General features: G+C 38.8%; 1 protein-coding gene across 3 annotated transcripts in view; it reads left to right on the top strand.

The window, feature by feature from the left end:
* ST8SIA4 (ST8 alpha-N-acetyl-neuraminide alpha-2,8-sialyltransferase 4) overlaps window positions 1–22,347 on the top strand; it is a 142,545-nt gene extending 120,198 nt beyond the window's left edge. Inside the window, exons 5-6 of one of the 3 annotated variants that reach the window (XR_010318976.1) lie at window positions 1–2,127; window positions 11,417–22,347. The exon at window positions 1–2,127 is cut by the window's left edge and continues 7,300 nt beyond it. The gene's annotated coding sequence lies outside the window, so the exon portion shown is untranslated. The other 2 variants (XR_010318977.1, XM_003404996.4) reach the window with 2 other exon arrangements.

Here is a 22,347-nt window from a genome sequence, read left to right as displayed (position 1 = left end):
CAAAATGTGTTCTGAGAAACACTTGTTCAAGGTGCTTTGCAAGTGAATGGTTTGTGCTGACATATTACATAATAATCTCAGGATTCACAAGGCAGTATCGATTATAGAAAACTCTGAGATGTCTGGAAATACAGAAAAAAATTTACATTTTCTAACCAAGAATTCTCAAATATATTGGATTGTTTCACCTTCAGTATATATGGAACATATTTTAAGAAATGCCAGAATACATTTTTTTTAAAAAAAAAAAAAACAACCTCCCCACAGAATTAACATCTGGACATTTATTTTTTTATCTGTCTGATAAAATGCATATCTATAATGTACTTTGCCCCAAAAAAACAAACCCATTGCCTTTGAGACAATTCCTCCTCATAGCAATCCTACAGGATGGAGTAGAACAGCACCGTAGAGTTTCTGAGGCTATAAATATTTATGGAGGCAGGCTGACACATCTTTCTCCCATGTGGCAGCTGATGGGTTCAAAACGTTGACCTTTCGGTTGACAGCCAGGCCCTTATCCACAGTGCCACCAGTACTCCTTTATAATGTACTGCATAGTTTATAATGTAAATATAAATTACACTACTCCCAGTTTGCATCATTTTGATTTGTTAGGGCTTCCCTAGAGAGTTTATAGAGATTTATATTTTTCTAGGGTCCCTGGTGGTGCAGTGGTTGATAACTTGGCTGCAAACCAAAAGGCTGGCAGTTCAAATCCACCAGCTGCTCCTGGGAAACCCTATCAGGAAGTTCTTCTCTGGCTGTCTTCCTGGGTCGCTGTGAGTTGGAATCAGCTCAATGGCAATGGGTTTTAAGTTTTTCTAAGTTTTATTGGGCTTTGAGTAATTGAATCAAACTAACCCAATTCATAAGGGCTTATACTGTTAGTGCAAAATAGGTTGAATATACCTGCATAGTAACCATAAAATATATGGGCCCAATTTAAATCTCACTAGTCTTATTTTGACAAAATTTGTATTGTTTTTAGGCTAAACGCTGTTCTAAATGTTTATAAATATCAACTGATTTAATCCTAATAACACACCTTTGAGCTGGGTACTATAAATATACCAGTTTTACAGATGAAATAAAACACATTGAGGTTAAGTGACTTACTCTAGGTCACACAGCTCAGAAATGAGGGACTCAGGATTTGAACCCAAGTCATCTGACTTTATAGCCCATCCTCTTAGCTGCTACATTTTGATGCTGCCTTTTCTTATTGGCAACAAATTACCTGGGAAACTAAGTTTGCAAACAGGTGATTATTTAATTAGTCCACAAGTCAAGCATAGATAAGTATATAACCTGCTGCATTGCAGTCAATCCTGAATATAACTAACAATCACTTACAAAAACTGGTGGTTATTTTATTCAGTATTTTCTCTTCCCAGAGATAAAAATATTTTCTTAATAATATTTTCAAACATGAGAAATATTTAAGCTGATAATTTTATTTATTTTCTGAAAATTAGCTATGTGCTTTTAAGTAAATGATTGCTGTCTCTTCTAAAATATTAATCATACCACAGCTACGTTCATAACAGCAATCTCAAATCAACTGTATTGCTAATGCTAAGCAATACGTATGTATCAGTTAACTTTAAGGCAATATATATAGCACGGGAAGGAAAAAAAATTATAAAATACTAATTTGCATTTTCTAAAACAGCAGGATATTGTAGAAAGCATGCTCTGCATTGTCTGTCTAGCTCCAGCTTCCTCGGCTCCCAACACCACACAGATGGGCTGACTAAGGGCACATCTGCTAGTGTTGCCTAAGTGTAAACACACTCAGCTGGTAGCAGATGTTTTCCCAGGAAAGATCACTATCACTGAAGCTGTTCTCTTTTGGACTCTATGTTAGTTGATCTCCATGGTTGGGCACAAGGTCACTCTGTTGAAATAGATCATTTGTTTTTCAGGTATACAACAAAAACAGGGTGGGTGCAGGCTCAACTATTTGATATTTACCATATACCATCCAGAAGTATTGCTGAAGACTCATCTAATAAGCCAGGATTTTTTCCTTCTTTCTTCTTTTTTTTTTTTTTAGTGGGCCTTTGTTCAAGATTGGAGTCCTAGTGGCACAGTGGTTAAGAGCTATGGCTGCTAAACAAAAAGGTTGGTAGTTTGATCCACCAGCCACTTCTTGGAAACATTATGGGGCAGTTCTTTATACTGTGTTCTATAAGGTAGCTATAAGTTGGAATTGACTCCACAGCAGTGGGTTTCTTTGTTTGTTTTGGTATTCGAGATTAAGGGCTTATTCACTGAGAAATTCAAAGGTAGAATATAAAGCTTCCTAAAAGAAAAATGGAGCCCTGGTGGCACAGTGGTTAAGAGGTTGGCTGCTAACCAAAAGGTTGGCAATTGGGACCCAAAAGTAAGTATCCTTTTTGCTTCTCTATGGTCATTGATGTCATTCAAGTTAGTGATCTTGTGAGCTGTTCTAATAACTGTCTACATTCATAGGTCTCAGTCCTGCTTTTTTTCAAAATGCTAGGCATTCATTAGTGAGCTAATTTTATTTAATTCTGTAGGTCATGAAGGCATGGCTTTCATATGTAAATTTATGAAATTATTTAATTTGTATCTATTTGCAAATCTTGATAGCATGTAAAAATGTATAAATACCCATCTTACAAAAGGGTTACATTTATCCAACCATCATTTATAGAGTACAACTAACTACTAGGCACTTTTTTAAACATGAGAAATATTTTCCCTCATGGTTACCAATATTTGGCTAGAAGAGATATACAAAAAAACTAAATAATCACATGATATGGCAACAAGCTCTGTATTCAGGGAGGTAAGGAAGCATAGAGAAAACCCATAGATGGGGGACACAAATCTCAGCCTATAGAAATGAAGACTCCAGAAAACATCTTCTGACCAATGGCTATTGAGCTGAATGTTAAAAGATATCTCTAATTCAATCCAACAACCATTTATTGATTGAATACCTATAATGTGCACCTACCAAAAGCTAGCAATTTTTGTATCTGCACAGCTTTAGTTCAGTTGTTGGAATGGCAAGTATCCCAGGAACTCATAATCTATGAGCATAGCAGTTGGCTAGTCAGGACATGCAACAGAAAGTTCCAGAATTCCAGAAGAGATCTGAAACTAGTGGAAGAGCTCCACTCTTTCTGCATAAACTGCCCTGGGCACATCCTCTGCAACCTCAAAATTTCCTCAGAGGACACAAGCCAAACTGAGCATGGTTTGTAGTCAGGTAGTAAAATCAAGACAAGTGATAGTACATTAACACAGAAGACCCAAAAAACAGAAACTAGCTGTGTTTTCATTACACTTTAGTAACCTAAAGAGTAGGTAAAAGAAATAAAATATTTTTAAAGAAAATTGAAATACTCTTCAATCCTTGCTTTGGAAATTACACAATTTCCACTTCTCGTCCTAACCAGATTTCCCCAGAAATATTGTTGAGTTACAAGTTTAAATAAAAACTGAAGTCTACTCTGAACCAAGCACTTACCAACATGACCAAGGAAGTGTAGAGCTACTAAAATAGTCTATTGTACAATACCCTCCATCTCCAAATATCACTGCTTTGGTATCTATTTGGTGTTTCTAGGTTGAAAGAATATACCATAAAAGAAAATGTCTGTGCTTGACTTATTTTTTATTTTGAGATAATTCCAGAATTTGAAAACACACCTTCTCAAGATTTTAAGGTATAAGATGTGAGCCTTCCAAGATTACTTCTCATTCAGTGACCACTTCATTTCTCTCGTCTATAGGCTCCTCAATCTATATCCTTTTTAAAATGTAGCATTTCTTGATGGTTTTGTCTTCAGCTGTTTTTTTATCTCCACACCCTCTCCCTATAGATCTTACCTGTTCCAGTGCTTTGTCCACTTTGTATGTGTGGACACCCGGGAGATGACAATAAAGCTCTTCAAATAAAAATGTGCATATCCTTAGTCTAGGTTCTCCTTAAACATAGATCAAAGGGGTTTTTGTGCAAATAGTTTATTGGGCAAATGATCCCAGAAGCCAGAAGGGAGGAATCTGGGAAAGTGAAACAGGAAAGAGGAGAAAGCCAATACAAAGGCTTGTTATCAAGTTGAATGCTTCTGTGGAAAACTGGTGATCAATTCCACTTGGATCATCTGAGGAGCCTTATGATAAGTGTTTCAGGATAGTTCATTGAAAGGAAGAAAGGAAGAAGTAATTATCCACCAGTCCCCAACCCCCACTGAGAATTTCCCCATAAGCTGTTAACCCCCTGACCTTCTGAGCTATACATGGATGTTCTAAGCTAGCTCCTGAAGAAGTCTCACACCACGTGTCAAATAAGCATCCAGGCAGAAAGCAATAGGACAATGCATGCTTGAAATGAGGCACTGTCTGTAGAATACTGCGTGATAAATCAGTGACTGGAATCAGAAATGAGACCGAGGATATGAGCCCCTGCACCATGTGTTTAGTACAGTCCTTCTAGTGTATCAGATAAGCTTGTGTCCTTGATTAATTATAATCCATAACCAAGTCTCTAAGTTGATAGATGGTTACCAGTTCTACCAAAGATGTTATAAAAGAGGAATTGTTTAGTCTACTCCTTCCAGATATGCATGATCTTGTGTCATAACTGATATTTACTATCTCCTTCCTTCACCATCCATGTTAAAGTCACCTCACTTTAGCTGATGTGGGTTTCTTGCCTAGTCGGTGACTCAAACTTTCACATCAAGGAGTCAAAGCCCTTATTTGACCTTTCCTTGGTGGGCCATGATTGCTGCAATTATCCATTCTGATTTATTTCTAAGCATTAAAGCACCAAGAGATTGCCCAGTAAATCTCCTGGGTCCCAGACATACTTTCCCATTTCCCCATTGTACAGAAGCAACTCTAACTCTTTATCATGATCAGTGTCAATTACCCCTGCCATTATGATAACTCCTTTCTTTGTCTGTTGGCTCACTAGCACGAGTCCAAAGAAATGGGACAGTAATCCTGACTTCAAGTTCAGTGGAATCTTTATTTTTTCTCCTGAAGGAAGCCTTCCCCCACTACAAACCAAGACTCCTTATCCAGAAAAGGCTAAACTGTGGACACAGAAAAGACAAATTATCAAAATGGATTAACTGGAACAATTTTGAGAGAGTTTAATGGCACTTGTATTACTTGGATCTGGGATTTGGGTATTATAGGTGTTGGGGACACAAAAACCACAAACTGGCCATAAGTATAATATATGACACATCTCTAAGGACAGCACCAAAATCCGCATGGTGCACTGGCCCTGAGCTATCATTTTAGGTGAGCAGTTAATAGGTCATTTTATTATTCTATTAGGCTAGTGCTTTGGTGTGATAAGGTTTGTAGTAAGAAAAATAGATTCCACAGTAATGGTAATGCACACATTGCCTCACCTTGTTTGTCATAAAATTGTCTGTTAGTCTGAAGAAATGTTGTGCAAGATTCTTTCCAATGAATTTTTTAAGATCCTGGACAGTAAGGTTAGTAGAGGCACTATGTCTAAGAAAGAAAATCTATATCCAGAATTGTGTCAATTTTGGTAAAATTAAATTGCTACCTCTTCCAATGTTAAAAAGCCCAATATAATTTTAAATTGCCTCATTTCAAAATGCCCCTATGCTGTTTAACTGGACTTGGTACCATATTAAAAGTCCACATTGGTTGTTGCCACTGACAGGCTATAGATCCAACAGTTGAAATAGCTAATCCACCTTGGTGAGAGGAAAAACACATTGTTGGGTCCATACATAGTTCCACCACTGCTGCCGTGGACAACCGGTTTATAGGCCCATTGTACAAATATTGTGATGGTGAGGAATAGGCTAATTAACATCAGCAGTATGTCATCTTGTCCACCTAGTGATTGAGATTCTCCTGTCTAATAGAGACTTTCTGTCAGACATTAATGTAAAACATACAATAATCCACAAACTTTGTGCCCTCTCCCATATCCATCGACATATTATACCTCAGAATTCTGTGTTTTGATCTTCTGCTTTTTGTCTCAGTCCTTCCCAACCACTCAAATAATTTACAACTTCCATACAAAGTGAATGACCACAGATACTACTTCCAACTCTGTATTTCTTCCCACCACTGTCCTTTAGGACCAAGCTTGGGTTGGGCTACAATGCAGCAGCAGTACATTTTCAGCTCACATCAACATATTGAGTTGACCTATCTGACTACCAGACTCAAGTTTTACTTCTCTGTTATTGGTCTAAGGGAACTTTGTAGGAGTCCACAGATGTGAGCTGAGAGACTAAAAAAAAAATTATTCAATAGATGTAGCTGACATGGGATTCTGGACTTCATATTCATGTGACTTTCTTATGTACCCGAGATCCATTTAGGCCCTATCCCAATTTCCACTATACTGTAGATTACTGTTGTGCCTAAATGATCTTATGACTCAGAGTATATGATACTATACAGGTGAAATCTGGGAGACCAGTAATGAGCCTACAGTAATCATCCAAGATAGAGATGATGGTGGCTTGGACCTTAGTGGTGGAAGTAACAATGGAGAGATGTGGTCATATTTCAGATATATGCTTTTTGAAAGATAGAACTAATAGTACCAAACCAAAAACCAAACCATTGTCATTGAGTCAATTCCAACTCATAGCAACCCTATAGGATAGAGTAGAACTGCCGCTTAGGGCTCCCAAGAAGCAGCTGGTAGATTTGAACTGCCTACCTCTTGGTTAGCAGGTGAATGCTTAACCACTGTGCCACCAGGGCTTCAGAGCTAAAGTTATTGGCTGACAAATCCAACATAAAGTATAAGAGAATGACATGAGTCAAGGATTTTGTCCTGAGCACCTATAAGTATGAAGATATCAAGTTGGCAGTTGGATATATGAGTCTGAAATTTAGGAGAAAGGTCTGGACTGAATAATAAGTATTTTGGAGGACACAGTAGTGTGCTGCACTGATTCCCGTTCAAGGAAGGATAGAGTGGCCCAGCTATCAGCAGGCAGACTTCACTTCTCAGCCATGTAAAGCTTTCCTCAGCTGAAGCGAACTGCCTTAGCTAGGATCACTCCAATCTCAGGGCAGCCCACATCCAATAGGTGATTAAAGGGGGAATATGAAGCCCAGATATTTTGTCCCCATATGAGACAACTCTAATGGACTCTATAAACTCCGGAGCTTCCCATGGAGTTGGCTGATTGTCCGCATTAGAGTTTGACTTCTGGCTCTGCCAAATCATGCCTGCTCCCTCTTCAATACACTCATGTTGATTCCTAATAAACACCCTACTTACAAAGCTCCATCTCAATGTCTGCTTCCAGAGAACCTAACCTGGGTCAGCTGGTGCTGGAAATGGCAGATAAATCAGACAATATGATAGTGTTTTACAGCTGGCTAACTTGCCACCTAGCTGGAAAGGAGGAACTTATTCTTTTACGGTTGGTAGGTGGAGCAGAGCTGGTATACGATGGTACTCAATTGCTAAAAATCTCACCCAGCGTGTTCAGGTGGTATACTGGTGCTATATAACAGGAATAGGGGACATAGTAATTATAAGGACAATAAGACTGAAAGGTTATTGTTAAAAATAATAAATTATGCCCCAGAAAAATATAATGAAACACTAGTGCCAATTAACATGCAATTGACAAACATGAAAGACAGAGGGACTCAATGGGAGCTCTCAAATAGATAGTCTTTCTCTGAATACGGAGAAAGCTGGGAGCCAGAGCCAAAATGTAGTTATCGGAGTAGCCCATCTCCAAAGAAGGTTAAACTCTCAACCATGGGACATTGTTATATAAAAATCAGAGCACTGTTTGGAGAAAAGAGAATCTGACACATGGGTTGATGGCCCCCAAATTATTGAAGCTTGATTTTCCGGAAACACATTTCAAGCGTTCAATAGCACTTGAAATAGTTCAACATTGCTCAAAAAGCTCAATAATGTTCAATATGAAGCTAGTGAATTGTACGGCACAACTCAAGGCTTTCTTTCTGTGATAAACTGTAGGAGAACTTTTACAGTCAATAATTAGGTGATGTCTATGCAGGGAAGAGCCCAGGGCTACAGACCAAAAGGCCTGGCGTAGTGCTCTCTTTTTCTGTGAAATCTCTCATTTTCAGCTTATCTTTTAACTGGGAGAGTAATATCACTCTCATACAGTCTAATACTTAGATTTGCAAAGCTGAGATAACTGATAGAAAAATAATTTTAGTGGTGAAAACAATTTTGTGATGTACCATGTACTGAGGGAGCCAGATATTAGAAATGGTGTAAAGGTACTGGATTATCACAACAAAATAGAATATAGAAGCCCTGATCTTTCATGATAATTTTACCCCATGTTTATATCATTAAACAGTATGTAGTTTATTATAAAAACCAAACCCTTTGCTGTCAAATCAATTCCAACTCGTAGCAACCCTATAGGACAGAGTAGAACTTCTCCATAAGGCTTCCAAGGAGTGGCCAGTGGATTCGAACTGCCAAACTTTTGGTTAGCTGCTTTAGCTCTTAACCACTGCACCACCAGGACTGCGTAGTTTATTATGCATGTATAGAGTACAAGTAGAATTGTACTCTATCATTTTTCTCTCAGCATATTTGTGGCCTTTATTGATGTTGATGCACTTAGCTCTATTTCATTGATTTTTGCTATTATTTGGTATTTTATTGTAGAAATGCAAATTTTGAAGTGCTATTGGAAAGGTGTCTTGGTGGCACAGTGGTTAAAGCACTCAGATGCTAACCAAAAAGTCTGCTTCGAGGCAGAAAAATGCAGTTCTTTGCTTCTGTAAAGATTTACAGCCTTGGAAACCCTATGGGACAGTTCTACTCCATCCTGTATGGTCACTATGAATCAAAATGGACTCAACAGCAGTGGGTTCTTTTGCAATATTCAGGTGAAATAATAATTCTCAGACAACATCCTTCCTCCAGCTTTCCAGATGGAAAGCTGAAGGTCCCCAGCATGTGTCAAGATATACTCATGTGCACACTGGTATGTCTCAAGTCAAAAATTGTATTAATTACAGGTTGATTCTCCAGGTAAAGATTTTCCCTCTCCATGAACACTTAATTCCATTGGCTCAAAAGGAAACAGGGTACCTCAAGGAGAAGATGCACTCAGGGTGACTAGGACCCTGACTGTATTAAATGATAGCTATTTTTTTTATTATAGATCTAAATGTGGTTTTCTGTTACTTTTTGCTTATCCACCCTTCAGGAACATGTATCTTTTTTGTTTCTTTAATCTTATTTCTTGACTTTTAAATTTTATGGGCCAAATAGTATGCTTCAGTTGTACTAAATTTTATCTGTCTCCTAAATACACCAGTTTCTTCCTTTGGCCTCTGGACTATTTCTTTTAGCTAGAGAGCACCATTTCTGACACCGCACCCCCACTACATGTTATTTGGCTAGCATCTATTTATCACTTGGGTTTTAGCTCAACTGGTTCATATTTCCCCTATCACAGCACTGTCCATACTTTATTATTATTGTGTGTTTAATTTTCTAACTACTATATAAAATTGTAAATATCTCAGAGACACAGATTGCATTGTATCTCCTCAACTTTTTATGAATCGTACCTCTCACCTTATTTGACACGTGGTAGGTCCTTTTAGTTAGATGATATTTTAGTTGGATGAATCATTTAATGACTATGTTTCATTGATTCTTGGGCATACACATTTTAATATTTTAACATCTCTGAAATCAGAGTGATGCTTAGTATCGATGGTGTTTACAGAGTAACTGGAAGATGTTTTGTTTTGGCTTAGTTTCACCTAAATGCTTACAAATTGAGGATGTCTTTGAATCTATTTTTTTTTAATCTACCCCCCCCAAAAAAAGGTAATTAATGATGGAAATTTTAAAGTTTGAAATTATCTCTTATCTCTACTGGTTGACAGTTAATAAATAGTAAGTATAATAATAAATGTGAACATGAGTTAATTATTAACCACCAATTTGCATGGATCAGATTCTTTCTGTCACTTTTGTATTCTCAAAAAAAATTGCATAACAATTTCTTCTATGTAGCATTAGCTTGTTCTCATAAGAAAAACAAATTGTTGCAACCCAAAACTTGACCAGCTAGATCTCAAAATACCTACCTACCTCATTGGTAAGCATTGTATGTTAATATTACTAAGTTTGTCTTAATCTTTGCAGCTTGAGAAAGGAATACAATTTAGTTGCAGCCAGGTAAGCAATGAATTCTTTAGAGACCCTTAGCCCTAAAAGATTATAGTTTCTTACAATGTATGATTTAAAAAAAAAAAAAGGTGCTATTACACAGTAAATATGAGTATAAGAAAGTAAGTCTCCAGATACCTATATATTTAAAAAAAATTGTTAATTATCAAATTCTTTAAAAAAAAAAATTGTGTTGCTGTCAGGCTGGTTTTCTTTCTATTGAGCAGTCTAGCATTGGCCACAATGCTCAGGCAACATTGAGAGGACAGAACAGTTTCAAGGTGTGTTTAAATCTACAATCTGTTATTTACAATTATGAGTCAAAAATTTAGAAGCCACCTGCAAAGGATCCAGAATGCGTACCATTATATCTGAAGGGGAAGTGTCATGGGCTCTTTTTGAGGCAGAAACTGTCTACTCGCTATGCAGCTGTTCCTGGATACCAGGGCTCTGTGAATATCTTGTTCTAATATCCAGACCTCCAGGGCTCAGTGAACATGGGTACTAGTCTCTTTGTTCTAAGTCATCACTGCCTTTTACGTACTCTCCCTTGGACTCCAGGATTTATTTATTTATTTATTTTGAATGTTTGGACTCCCCTCCCTTCTCCTTCATTTTTTTTTTTTTTAATTTTTATTGTGGTTTAAGTGAAAGTTTACAAATCAAGTCTGTCTCTCATACAAAAATTTATATACACCTTGTTATATACTACTAGTTGCTCTTCCCCCAATGAGACAGCATACTCCTTGTCTCCACCCTCTGTTTTTGTGTCCATTCGGGCAGCTTCTGACCCCCTCTGCCCTCTCATGTCCCCTCCAGACAGGAATTGCCCACATAGTTTCACATGTCTACTTGATCCAAGAAGCTCACTCTTCACCAGTATCATTTTCTATCCCATAATCCAGTCCAATCCCTGTCTGAAGTGTTGGCTTTGGGAATGGTTCCTGTCTTGGGCTAACAGAAGATCTGGGGACCATGATCTCCAGGGTCCTTCTGGTTTCATTCAGACCATTAAGTCTGATCTTTTTACAAGAATTTGAGGTCTGCATCTCACTGCATTCCTGCTCCCTCAGGGGTTCTCTGTTGTGTTCCCTGTCAGGGCAGTCATTGATTGTGGCTGGGCACCATCTAGCTCTTCCGGTCTCAGGCTGATATAGTCTCTGGTTTATGTGGCCCTTTCTGTCTCTTGGGCTCATAATTACCTTGTGTCTCTGGTTCCAGGATTTACTGAAGAATCATACACCAGATTCTGGCTCTAGGAAGAAGGCCTGGACATACGGATATTGGCTTTCACTCTCCTCTTCACTGCATCCTTCTAATGAGCCTGACTTCACAAAGGAGCCTGCCTTGGGATTCTCAGGATAATCATCAGTATGGGAAACACATCCAGGTTTTCTGATTCTAATTCAGAATTTACCAACATTGCTCTAATTCCAGCACCCTTCCTTTAAATGTTCATACCATGATGTATTTTGACGATGAGTAAAGTTATATAACAAAATGCCACAAAATCCAACTTCCTGATTCAGAGAGAAAGCTGAAGTCATAGGGGCTAGCTTTGTTTTGAACTCATCATGCTCAAGAAGAGTAACTGTGAAACCAATGTTGATGTTAAAATAAAATTTATATATGCAAGCAGTGGAAATTTTAGGGTAAATGGAGCAACCCTTGGCTTCCCATCTCACTCAGACATAAAGTCAGCCCTTACAGTGGTCTTCATTATATGAAACATCTCATATACACATATGTCCTTCCTTTGCCTCATTCCAACCACACTGGTCTCCTTGCTAATCCTCAAACCTATCATTCATGTTTCTGCCTCAGAGCCTTTGCACTTGCTGTCTACTCCACCTGGTATTCCCTGTACTGCTAGATATCTCAATGGCTCACATCCTCACTGACTTCTTTTCTTAAATGTCAGTCACATTTTTAGCAGGCCTTTCCTATCTACCTTATATAAGATTAGTTAAAAACACTCGTCTCCCGTCCCTGCCTTATTCTTTTCCTAACACTCATCACTTCCTAATATCTATATATTTTACCGATTTATTACTTATTGTCTAACTTCCTGTATTAGAATGTTAGCTCAGAGAGGGCAGAAATTCTTGCTCCTACTGTTTCCTGCTGTAGCCTTGGCATTTAATACAGTACCTAGTAGATACTAAACATATATTTTTTGAGAGAAAGAAACATTTAAAAATATTTTAAGATTCAGGATTACAGTGATATCTAGGTTCATATGTTGATAGGCAGTAAGAGATTAAAGTGGAAAAATATCATGTCTATTCAATAAACCCGTTATTTATCACTAACACTCATTAATTTTGTACATTGGAATACAGCATTTGTATCTAAAGCTATCCATTAAAAAACAAACAAAACTTGAACTCTTCTTTCATATTTTCTCATTTTTATTTCTTATATCATGACCATAACCATAAATTAAATTCAGGGTGTCATTCATTCACTTGTTCACTCTTTTAATACAGGGTTATAAGATACCTCCTCTGAGTCAAGCATTTTTTACACCTCATGATATCAGCTAGTCAGTTTGATTTATCATGGATCATTTAACAAAGCAAAACAAAACAACAACAAAAAAGCAGATATAGCTTTTCTGATATTAATTGTAGAACTTCACTATACAAATGACACAAATAAAGTCTGTTTACCTTAGCAGTATCTGTCTTTTCTTCTATTACATTTTCAGACATTCTCCTCTAAGTAGATCTATGACCCAGGAATTTGTTAATTCTGTGAGTAACCCTCAGCCAAAGGCTAGAGGAAGTATACTTCCCACCTTAGGGGAGGGAGTGCAGCAGTTCACAACAGCTTATACTCGTATAATCACTGGTACCCACACTGATGGTTTTGACTGTGTTTCTTTTTCAGCTTTCATTTTATTACTATGAATTCTAAGTTTGCACTATGAAACCATCTTCATAATCTAAAATGCATAAAAATAAATTTTTACCATCAAGTCCAGTATGAACATATTTGATTTCCATGACACAACTAAATTTAAGTTAGAGTGTTCACTCTAGTATAAAGACTACGGAAAGATAAAATTTCAAAAAGAGGTAATGGATTTCCTTACCAAGGAATTTACCCTCTGCTCATAAAGAAAAAAAAAGGAAAGTAAGAAGAAGAAATCAAGATTTATTGTTTTTAAGAACCTCTCTATCTTCTAGTCAATGCTCAATTTCAAGGAGGCTTGAGGGAGGGTCTGGCAAAGTTTCAGGTGGGTGGAAAAGAGTTCAAATTTAATCAAGCTTGTTCAGTCATCCCTGGCTGGATGCTAAGTGGTTCTGTGAATCATTAAAAAGGGGGGAGGTAGGAGTGGAGGTACAGGGCATACTCTACCATAGCAGGGAAATCTCAGACAAGCATATCTAAATAGCAGGTATATTTGTTTCACCATTTTACAAAAAATCCTTTTAAATGCTAAGCAACATATAATATCATTGAGCCTTTCATTCAAGGGTGGGGATAAAAATGATTTATCCAATTAGTTTGTCAAGCTTGCTTTGCCATTTGCAAATGGAATTCATCCATAGCTAGGTGATTGTACAGTAATACACACAAAATGTAAAACCTCCCTTTAGGATAAATACATGGCATTTTAATTACTACCAGCTAGATTGAAATGCTGCTCCAGTTCAGGGAGTTAAAGAATCAGTGAGATGCTGTTTCTGTTCTCCTTAACATATGACTCAGTCATGCTTCTCTATTGTCTATTTCTCTTAGAAGGTGATTAGTGCCAGAACTAGACAGTTTATGGAAAAAAACTGTAAATGTCCCCACTTATTCCTAATTGAGAACAAGAGAATTCTTTGTTGTGGTGAATGTATTTAGGCATAAAATTACAATCATTTTGACATTAAATTCTTTCATTACTCTATTTTCCTAGCGTGTACGTTTTACAGATATTTGTTGAAATGCTGAAAACAATCTTTCCTTCAATGCCTTTGTCTACTTTCTCCTCTTACCTCCATCTTCACTTCTCTCAGACCAACACTCACCCTCTTCTTTATTATGAACTATTATGAGCAACGTTTATTATTAACGTTGCTTTTGCCCCCACTGGTTTATGTAAGAAGAAAATCTAAGATAAGAAACAATTGGTAAAATCATTGTCCTATTGGACAGGTTTCAGAGAGTTAATATCAAGCATCATGAGGCAGAAATCAGAGCAGGAAGAGGCATTCCTTCACTGCGCAGTGAGGAGCCCAGGCAGCTGGCTCCAAAATTGCTCTGAGTAGTGCCCTGGCTTAAAGAGTGTCTGAAAGGCACCAGTGGCATAGGCCTGCCCAACCTCCAACCTGCAATTAACAGAGCCACTGAAGCCTGTAAGTGTTACACACAGCCTCCTGAGTTTTTGAGGCCAGCTGCAATGGGTAACGTAACCTAATAATGCCCTGTGAACTTGCTCCTTTCTGCTGCATACAATGCCCCTGAACTTTTTTGCCCTTTGCTCTCAGGAAAAGCTGACGTGCATAACCTTGGACAATGGAACCTAAAAGGAGGCATGCTGGCTTCAGTATGTCCTTTGAAAGTCCCTTCTGAAGAAAGTCAGTCACTAATATCCTGACAGCTCCCTTTAGGACCATAACTGCAAGGTCAGTACTGCAAACAAGTCCTGCACTGGAGAAAGGAGAAAAAGATAGGAATATTTGACTTCAAACCTTCCGGTAATTTTCATTAAAAGATAAATCTTCTTCAGTCTATTTTAAGCCTGGGTTTTTATAACACAAATAAAAGAAGCAGTGTGAAAAAGATTTTATTTCAACTACCACATTTTCCCTACTGCTCGTTTTCAGTCTATAAATGCATTTAGCAAGTCCAAAGGCAATTGGAAAGTGTATAGCATATGGTAGCTTTCCAGCCCGGTGAAATATTGTTCAATCAGGTTAGAAAATTCAAGTTCTGACTCTCCCAGAGAGAGATTCTTTGTTCATTACTAAGAAGACAGCAAAAGTTAACTTACTCTCCACCTGAGTCTCTTCATGTGAAGTGACAACATGATCAAGGGCTCCATTGTGTGAAAACACAGTAAGTGGCAGAATGTCACCTGCCATTGCAAAGCTATACTTCAACAAACTGAGAGTTGGAGAGATCTCAAATAGGTGATTTCAGTGAAGAAAACCTACCTTCAATACATGTGCCCCTGAGCACACTGCTTAGCCATACTTTAGGATACACAGGTGCCTGAGGAAGTCTTCTCTGGTATAGCCATTTACCAGAAAGGGTACAGTTCCACAGGGAGGGTGTAATTCTGATGACATAAACAAAAGGCCACTCATTTCCTAGGATGACCTATAAAAACTGATGTAATTGTTGTTGTTGTTAGGCCGTCGAGTTGGTTCCGACTCATAGCAACCCTATGCACAACAGAAAGAAACACTGCCTGGTCCTGAGCCATCCTTACAATCGTTCTTATGCTTGAGCTCATTGTTGCAGCCACTGTGTCAGTCCATCTCATTGAGGGTCTTCCTTTTTTCCACTGACCCTGTACTCTGCCAAGCATGATGTCCTTCTTCAGGGACTGGTCCCCCCTGAGAACATGTTCAAAGTATGTAAGACGCAGTCTCGCCATCCTTGCCTCTAAGGAGTGTTCTGGCCACACTTCTTGCAAGACAGATTTGTTCGTTCTTTTGGCAGTCTTGGTATATTCAATATTCTTCACCAACACCACAATTCAAAGGCGTCAACTCTTCTTCGGTCTTCCTTATTCACTGTCCAGCTTTCACATGCATATAATGCGATTGAAAATACCATGGCTTGGGTCAGGCGCACCTTAGTCTTCAAGGTGACATCTTTGCTTTTCAACACTTTGAAGAGGTCCTTTGCAGCAGATTTACCCAGTGCAACGCATCATTTGATTTCTTGACTACTGCTTCCATGGCTGTTCATTGTGGATCCAGGTGAAATGAAATCCTTGACAATTTCAATCTTTTCTCCATTTATCATGATGTTGCTCATTGGTCCAGTTGTGAGGATTTTTGTTTGCTTTATGTTGAGGTGTAATTCATACTGAAGGCTGTGGTCTTTAATCTTCATTAGTAAGTGCTTCAAGTCCTCTTCACTTTCAGCAAGCAAGGTTGTGTCATCTGCATAACGCAGGTTGTTAATGAGCCTTTCTCCAATCCTGATGCCCCGTTCTTCCTCACATAGTACAGCTTCTCCTATTATTTGTTCCGCATACAGATTAAATAGGTGTGGTGAAAGAATACAACCCTCACGCACACCTTTCCTGACTTTAAACCAATCAGTATCCCCTTGTTCTGTCTGAACAACTGCCTCTTAATCTATGTAAAGGTTCCTCATGAGCACAATTAAGTGTTCTGGAATTTCCATTCTTCTCAGTGTTATCCATAGTTTGTTATGATCTACACAGTCGAATGCCTTTTCACAGTCAATAAAACATAGGTAAACATCCTTCTGGTATTCTCTGCTTTCAGCCAGGATCCATCTGATATCTGCAATGACATTCCTGGTTCCACGTCCTCTTCTGAAACCAGCCTGAATTTCTGGCAGTCCCCGTCAAAAACTGCTGCAGCCGTTTTTGAATGATCTTCAGCAAAATTTTGCTTGCGTGTGATATTAATGATATTGTTCTATAATTTCCACATTCAGTTGGATCACATTCCTTGGGAATAGGCATATATATGGATCTCTTCCACTCAGTTGGCCAGGATGCTCTCTTCCATATATTTCTTGGCAGAGATGAGTGAGCACCTCCAGTGCTGCAGCTGTTTGTTGAAACACGTCAATTGAGAGTCCATCAATTCCTGGAGCCTTGTTTTTCACCAATGCCTTCAGAGCAGCTTGGACTTCTTCCTTCAGTACCATTGGTTCCTGATCATATGCCACCTCTCGAAATGGTTAAAGATTGGCTAATTCTTTTTGGTATACTGACTCTGTGTATTCCTTCCATCTTCTTTTGATGCTTTTCCTGCGTTGTTTAATATTTTCCCCATGGAATCCTTCAATATTGCAACTCGAGGCTTGAATTTTTTCTTAAGTTCTTTCAGCTTGAGAAATGTCGAGCGTGTTCTTCCTTTTTGGTTTTCCATCTCCAGCTCTTTGCACATGTCATTATAATACTTTACTTTGTCTTCTCAAGAGGCCCTTTGAAATCATCTGTTTAGTTCTATTACTTCATCAATTCTTCCTTTTGCTTTAGCTGCTCAATGCTCAAGAACAAGTTTTACAGTCTCCTTTGACATCCATCTTGGTCTTTTCTTTCCTGTCTTTTCTGTCTTTTCAGTGACCTCTTTCTTTCTTCATGGATGATGTCCTTGATGTCATTCCACAACTCGTCTGGTCTTCGGTCACTAGTGTTCAATGAGTCAAATCTATTCTTGAGATGGTCTCTAAATTCAGGTGGGATATACTCAAGGTCATATTTTGGCTCTTGTGGACTTGCTCTGATTTTCTTCAGTTTCAGCTTGAACTTGCATGTGAGCAATTGATGTTCTGTTCCCCAGTCATCCCCTGGCCTTGTTCTGACTGATGATATTGAGCTTTTCCATCGCCTCTTTCCATGGATGTAGTCAATTTGATTTCTGTGTGTTCCATGTGGCGAGGTCCATGTGTATAATCACCATTTATGGTGGTGAAAGAAGGTATTTGCAATGAAGAAGTCATTGGTCTTGCAAGATTCTATCATTCGATCTCCAGCATTGTTTCTATCACCAAGACCATATTTTCCAACTACTGATCCTTCTTCTTTGTTTCCAACTTTTGCATTCTGATCGCCAGTAATTATCAATGCATCTTGATTGCATGTTCGACCAATTTCAGACTGCAGCAGCTGATAAAAATCTTCTATTTCTTCATCTTTGGCCCTAGGGGTTGGTGCGTAAATTTGAATAATAGTTGTATTAACTGGTCTTCCTTGTAGGCCTATGGATATTATCCTATCATTGACAGCACTGTACTGCAGGATAGATCTTGAAACGTTCTTTTTGAAGAGGAATGCAACACCATTTCTCTCTGAGTTGTCATTCCCAGCATTGTAGGCTATATGATTGTCCAATTCAAAATGGCCAATACCAGTCCATTTCAGCTCACTAATGGCTAGGATATCGATGTTTATGCATTCCATTTCATTTTTGATGATTTCCAATTTTCCTAGATTCATACTTCGTACATTCCAGGTCATGGTTGTTAATGGATGTTTGCAACTGTTTCTTCTCATTTTGAGTTATGCCACATCAGCAAATGAAGGTCCTGAAAGCTTTACTCCATCCACGTCATTAAGGTCGACTCTACTTTGAGGAGGCAGCTCTTCCCTAGTCATCTTTTGAGTGCCTTCCAACCTGGGGGCTCATCTTCCAGCACTATATCAGACAATGTTCTACTGCTATTCATAAGGTTTTCACTGGCTAATGCTTTTCAGAAGTAGACTGCCAGGCCCTTCTTCCTAGTCTGTCTTAATCTGGAAGCTCAGCTGAAACCTGTACTCAATGGGTGACCCTCCTGGTATCTGAATACCAGTGGCATAACTTCCAGCATCACAGTAACACACAAGCCCCCACAGTGCGACAAACAGGCAGAAAAACTGATAGCATTTTAAAATTAACTCGTTTCTAATATTTTACATGTAGGGAGTATGCACTGTGATTTTTAAAATGTCCAATGAAGCACAGGATTCTAACTAATGAAAGACGTATTGTCATAAAAATGGTGGCAGAGGTGGGCCCAAGATGGCAGAGTAGTCAGATGCTTCCGGTGAACCCTCTTGCAACAAAGACCCAAAAAGACAAGTGAAAAGATTACATTTATAACAGGCTAGGAGCCCTGAACATCAAACACAAAGTTAGAAAATGCACTGAGTGCCAGGGGGAGGGAGAGACAGTTCAGAAGTGGAGAGGAGTTGCCGGACCTGAATTGCTTGGAACCCTCAGACTGTGGTGGGCTGGTGGTAGCATTTGGCCACAGTTTTCTCAGGGAGAAACAGCAAGCCACGCAGCCTACACACATCTCCAGAACCAGAGAAGAATGGCTCTCTCAGCAAAAACTAAGAACTTGTGTATATTTTACTGTGTCCGCAGCCCTAAAACTGGCTTAAGTGGCTGTTGATTTCCTTGGGCCTGAGATAGGTCCTGTTGTGTGTCCTGAGCCATTCTGCTGGCCTTGGAGAAGGAATAAATTCACAATCGGAGAAAAGATAATCTGTCAGCTCCACTAACCTGGGGAGCTCAGTACAGAAGAATCTCCTGTCTGGGCATAAAAGGTCCGTGGACTTTGAATACCTCCCTCTTCTGCCTGGACATCTGTGGGCCTATTTCAGGAGAATAGGTCCTGTTGGCAGACCACAACTGTTTCGGCTGTGCAGTGATTACCTTGAAGGCAATGATTAAGATTTTGTTTCAGGTCTAGAAAACTATATACCTTGACATTTTTTATCTCACTTTATTTAATTTTCCTATGTTTTCCACAAATTTAGAATTATTTCTCCTTTCTATTTTTCTTTTACCCACCACTTCTGACCTAAGGAATAAAGGATTTCCTAACCTTTTTGTTTAGTAAGCTCCTATTTAAATTTAAATGATAAGATTATTATAAAGGTATTGCTTTTAATATGTCATATTTACTCTGAATGGCTACACTTGGAGATATCCATAGTTGGGATCTTGTGGCCCACAGGGAAAGAGCCTGGATGCCTTTGCCTTAAGCCCATGGTGAGAATTCAGGTGATCTTCTCACTGCTGCATGGCAGGGACCGGCCAAATCAGATCAGAAACTAATATCAAGCTTTAGAATCTTAATATGCTGAAGTATATTTTTGTACTCAGAAGATCTTTAAAATCAAAGGGGTTTATTCATTTTTTAGTCCAGTGTTGATTAATTTTGCATTTGTTGAATATCAACTACATGCAAGGTATACTGTGCAAGGCACTAAATACAGGCAAGCTGTAATAATCCTCTCTTCACATGCTATATACTCTCCTTAGGCACTCCCAGCAATTTCCATGGCTTCCAAACCAAAAAACCAAACCCATTGTCATCAAGTCAATTTCTACTCACAGAGACCCTATAGGACAAAGTAGAACTGCCTCCTAGGGTTTCCAAGGAATGCCTGGTGGATTTGAACTGCCAACCTTTTGGTTAGCAGCTTAACTCTTAACCACTGCGCCACTAGGATTCCCCCCATGCTTCAATGGCCTCTTTATACCAATATCTTCAGACACTACTCTTTCAGCCAAGATCTCACCTCCATACACACATAAACAAATGCCTATTGACAGGTGCAACATGCTCAAAGTTAAATGTTTTTCCCCATTTCTATCATTTTTCTTTCTCTAATGTTTCTTATTTTGACAAATGATACCATCATCTACCCAGTTACTTGGGCCAAAATTAGAATCATATATTTTCTCTAGTATCTCTAAATAGTCAAGTATCATTCATTCTAATTCTATATACCTCTTGAATATACAGCTTTCTTTCCAATCCGTTTGTCACTATGATAGTATAAACTACTTTTATCCCTCTCTTAGACAACTACAAGAGCCTTTTTACTAGTCTCCATGGCCTCTATTGCTCCATTTTCCACACAGAAATCAGATTCAAAACAAAGCTGACAATATCCACTCCTTGATTAAAACACTCTCAATCTGCTGAAAAATTCAAGGCTTCTTAACCTGTTTGCAAAGCCCTCCATTGTCTGGCCCCAAATACCTTTTCAGTTCTCAATTTGTTCCATCCCTCAAAAATCTATCCCTAGATTTCTAAGATTTACTTCCTAGGCAGAGCCAAATTTGCTCTCACCTCAACATATAATGTATTCTTTTTCTACCCTTCACCCTTGCCCCCAATCCCTTTAATCTTACTAACTCTTGCTCATCATTCAATACTCAATCTAAATATCACTATCCTTTCAATGCTTTCTATCCTCTCTACCATATAGTATAAACTATCACATTCTTGAGCTATGCTAGGCAATTGACACAAAACCCCCATTTTTTTCATGAAAACTATACTCAGATAACACTTTCAAATCATCCCTAAGTTGTTTTTTAAGAGATAATAAAAAGAACTATATTTTATCCCATTTATTGAAAGTTTCCTGTGTGTTAGGTGCAATGCTGAGTGCTTTATGTAAACAAGTTTATTGATTCCTTACAGCATATACTAGTATTATTTCATTTTACTGGTGAGGAATATAAGGCTACATTAGTAAATGGCAAAACAGGAGCTTAAGGCAGAAAATCTGCCTCCTGAGGTCACGCTAGCTAATGAGTTAGCTGTGCTGACTCAGGCAGTCCTCATTACAAAATAGGCCAAAGACAGGAAATGACAGTAGTTGGTGCTGACATGTCAGAAGTTCCTCAGAGAGGGAAAGGGAGGTGGGAAGTTAAGAGTCAGGGCAAAGATTATAAATGACAGTGAGGAGGGAACCCCGATAAGCCAGCCACCAAGAGCCCAGCTGGCTGGGTCCAGCCTGGGAGGGTTTCCCTGAGGTGCCTTTGGCTTCCCATTCCCACTTTCAGGTGTTCTGAGATAGAGACCAGCTGTAATGGTGCAGACTCCTCCTGCAAAGGGAATGGAGTAATTTCTCTACAGGACCAAACTGACCAGTCCTGAGGAACATTGCTTGTGTGTCTGGAGCCAGATTTCTAGCAGATGCCAGAGTCTGCTCACCCTCAACACTATCCTGACACCACCACTCAGGAAGTAGCATCCTTTGAGCCACCTTCCCTCTGTCCCCAAAAAATAAGTGTCAAAGAAATTCAAAAGCATAGACAACACTCAACTAAACCAGGACTCACTGACTACTCCGGGCAAACACATCTCCAAAAACACTGCCTAATTTAGACACTTTAATGGTCCATACACATGGCCCAATTGAGTCATGCTCAGCACAGACAGTCAGATCACTCTGAACAGGTTGACCACTACTGGCAGACCAGCAGCAGGGCATACCAACTGCTCTGCACATACTGACTACTTTTTTTTTTTTTTAATATAATGCCTACTGTTAAAGCATGGACTCTCTGGCCATTGAGGATATAATGAACCTCCCAGGTAGTCACAGTTGCAGATGTATCAGCTACTCTCTACTTGTTTATACCCACCCTCACTTGAGCAGAGTACATAGATTGCCACCATCTATCCTGCCCCAGTTGCCCATGGGGAATGGG

The sequence above is a fragment of the Loxodonta africana genome, chromosome 2 (genome assembly GCF_030014295.1).
Source record: "Loxodonta africana isolate mLoxAfr1 chromosome 2, mLoxAfr1.hap2, whole genome shotgun sequence".
In the NCBI taxonomy this organism is placed as follows: domain Eukaryota; kingdom Metazoa; phylum Chordata; class Mammalia; order Proboscidea; family Elephantidae; genus Loxodonta; species Loxodonta africana.
Note: the sequence above shows the minus strand (reverse complement) of the source record. Positions and strands in the feature narration are given on the sequence as shown.